This window comes from Equus przewalskii, unplaced genomic scaffold (genome assembly GCF_037783145.1).
Source record: "Equus przewalskii isolate Varuska unplaced genomic scaffold, EquPr2 contig_12004, whole genome shotgun sequence".
Classification (NCBI taxonomy): domain Eukaryota; kingdom Metazoa; phylum Chordata; class Mammalia; order Perissodactyla; family Equidae; genus Equus; species Equus przewalskii.
In genome coordinates, this window is record NW_027226971.1 from 26,790 (window position 1) to 30,229 (window position 3,440).

At 47.2% G+C, this 3,440-nt stretch overlaps 1 long non-coding RNA gene across 1 annotated transcript; it reads left to right on the forward strand.

Moving 5' to 3' along the window:
• Positions 1–503: 503 nt before the first annotated feature.
• On the forward strand, positions 504–1,596 carry LOC139081268 (uncharacterized). The gene is made up of 2 exons (XR_011536383.1): positions 504–615; positions 1,339–1,596. It is a non-coding gene; the product is annotated as an uncharacterized lncRNA (long non-coding RNA).
• The last annotated feature ends 1,844 nt before the right edge of the window (positions 1,597–3,440 follow it).

The following is a 3,440-nucleotide window of genomic DNA, read 5'->3' on the forward strand; positions in this document are numbered from 1 at the left end:
GCCACAACCTGCGTTTCTGGTTTGCCTTCCTCTGACCTCTAGGTGCTTTATCCTCACATGTTTCCGCTCTCCAGGCCATTTTAAATTGACGAGGAGTCCTTGGACCCCACCTGCACAAATACACCTGGCTTCATGTGTCAGGATGATGGGGTTGAAAGGAGGTCGCTAACGGGAACTGGATCCTAAGTGTGTGTGTGTGTGTGTGTGTGTGTGTGTGTGTGTGTGTGTGTCTCAAGGGAGAAGAGAAGCTGTCTTCCTTTTATTTTATTTCTTCCATAAGTCATTTTGTGAAAACTCCCCTGCCCCAAACGCCTATTCCGTGAGAACATCAGGTATTGTCTCTAACATTTCATTCATTCATTCATTCATTGGATTGGTCGGGGAGTAATTGGCTGAGAGCGAGATCCACGCTCTGCATCTGAGGATGTATTAGTACTTCCTGGTTTCCATAGAAAGCCAACATCAGGGAGAACGTTTTGATGACACTCTAGTTTCCGTGACAACCGAGGTAAGCCATTCTTTCCTGGCGGCAGAAACATTTAACAAGGATATTTACAGACTGGAGAGATGGAGTAACTGTAGAAACATCGAGACTAGTCGGTGTCTGCTATCAACGTGAGTGTGTGTGTGTGTGTCTGTGTGTGGTGCCAGTGTGTGGTCTTTAGTTGGACATTAGGAGCTCTAATTCCTCTTGTTTTGTAAGAGGAGGGTGGCAGCTCATCCTGTGGGGGGGGCTAAGGTGGCTGAATAACCTGTCCTACCCCAGGCACGTTTCAGCGTCCTAAGGTTGTTGTTGTGTGAGGGCATTGTCACCTGAGCTGTTGGAAGCAGAGGTCCCCAGTATTTCTCCTCGTACGCCTCTGCTCAACAACATTGTCTCATGAACCTCTGAAGATGTGGGTTTACTCTTGCACACCTACTTACAGTAAAGTTACTGTGTGTGTGATATGAGAGGGAAAATTTGAAGTCAGCGAATGAGACGGATGGGTAGGATTGGAGGGTCTAACGTAGCCTTGTGTGACCCAGGGGATGATATCGTGCTCACCCTGAGCAGCTGACACACGTGAACTAAGAATCATGTTCTCTAAGAGACGAATTTCCTGTTATCACACCACTAATTACAGTTGGGTAAATTGAATTCAGTCGGTAAATGACTCCTTCTTTATTCTATAAGTGTGAAAAACAAGCTTTTTCCACAAAGGTTCTGAGTTTTGCTGTTGCACGTTTGGAAGTGGATGCTGTTGACGTTGAGGGTTGGCGGTTCTTTTTTTCTGTGTTTATTGTATTACGAAAGAAAAGCATAGCATTTACGGGACGTACTGTTGCATCCTCTGTCAGGGAAGTGCCTTCAGCAGAAGCGAGTTCTAGGTGGAGGATTTCCGCGCCTCTCAGCTCCAGTCCTACGCGCTGCTGCGTGGTGCCGAGACCAGGCTCCGACAACCCCATTTCCCCTCTACCGTCTGACTGCCTGTGAGGGTCCGCCAGTGGCGTCTCCAGAGGGCGACAGGAAGTCTGGAAGTGAGACCGCTGGCTGTACCTTCCTCCCTGCTCCCGCTCCTCTCAGGGTCACCCCAATAAATGGCCCTTCGCACAACAGGGAGAGGGACATGCGATTTTGTGATTTCAGTAGGGACAGTCGGCCCATAAAGTGGGTTTCCTCCAAACTCCAAGGACCCTCTCCATCACTACCTGCCCAGCACCAGCAGACTGGTGAACTCTCTCCTAAGAGATAGGGATCCCAGGTTGCGGGGGGGGGGCCTCCTCTCAGACCCTGACGCTGTGGTGCGAGCTCATCAGTTTTCCACATCATTGTTGGGAGGGGTCTTGGGTTTCATGGGTCCCTCCCTTGACCTCCTTTAGAAGCTGCACAGTGCTGGGCAGCCCCTTTTCCTCAGAAGTCTGGGCCAAGCTCTGAGGTCTTCTCCTCCGAGGTCATGGCTTCTCAGAACCACCATGTCTTCCCTTGGTTTTTCCAGAGCTACACGTGCCCACTCTTCCTACCGTGGCGCCCTTCTCCTTGTCTCATTGCTCTCTTTTTGCCTGTTTTGGTCTCCAAATGATTCTGTCGAGCTCTCTCTAATTAAAAGGGTAAGAGGACACTGCCTAATAATCATGTTTGTTTTTCTCTCTTTGCTCTTAAGGTCTTTCCTTTCGCTTTGGTTTCTGCAATTTTTTACTGTGCTGTGCCTAGACCTGTTTGTATGTATGTGTGTTTCCGTGTGTGTGTGTGTGAGAGAGAGACAGAGTCAGAGACAGAGAAAGAGACAGACCGAGAGAGCATGTATTATACTTGTGGTTTGGCACATCAACTATACCATGTTTTTCTTCATTTTGGAAAATTGTTGGCTACCGTTCCTCAAACATTCTGCAACCCCTCTCTCTCTTCTTGGACTGCAACTGAATATCTCTTACGTGGTTAGGTATATACGTTCTAATAATGAATATTTCCTTCGATCGATATAAGATATACCTCAAACACGTTTCAAATATATTCTCATTGCGTTCTATGCAATGGTTTGGTACCGTTTTGCTACACTTGCTTTCTTTTCGTTCACTCACATCCTGTACTTCACTTCACATCTCCTTGGGATCTTTATATAAGATTTTGGTGCATATGTACATATAAATGTGTCCTCCCTGTGATATTTTACAGCATGGCTTGAAAAATAACGTCTACCCTCTCCACCACTTCCATCCTTGTTCCTCTTCTCTTTTCGATGGAGCCATGTCACGACATTTCTGTTTACCATTGCAGACTTTTCCCTTGCATTTACATGTCTTTCGTATGCTAGGATAAAGTATATAGCATTGGTCTCCATACGAATGTGTGTTTTGCGTGAACTATGTAACTTGTACTTAATTGGTCTCTAGTCAAATTTTTTCCGTCTGCATTTTTTCTATGCCGGTACATGGAAGGCCTGCATCAGCCCTTGTGCTGGATACGTAACATACCCTTGTCGGCTTAGAATGTGACTTCGTTAGCCTTTCCCCGTGGATAGCAAGCACCTGGCATAGGTCCAATGTGGTTGTGACGACCTACAATGCAATAACTTATCTTGTGAACGAGGGCAACGCTCTCTCCCCGTGCACGACGCAGGGAAATCAACAGGCTCTGAAATACGCATCTCGTTCACTCTCCTGGGTGGTAGTAATTATGGAGGTCTCACCTGCAGGAAAGAGGAGGCTGCCCTTGACTTTTTATCGCTCAGGCGTGCCTGATTTCGTCAGTGATATACAGGATATCGGAGGTCTCCCTGTGGCAAGTAATAAGGACTGGAGGGATAACAGAGCATCTTTGAAAGAAAGTCGGCCTACTGGATGGGAGGAGCCACCTGAGTTTCCAAAAGGAATGGGAGGGAACTCACTCTAGTCTTAAAATAAGGCCCGGATGAGAAATCCCGACCTTTGCCTTGTTCTTTGCTCAAGTGCTCATGCTTCTC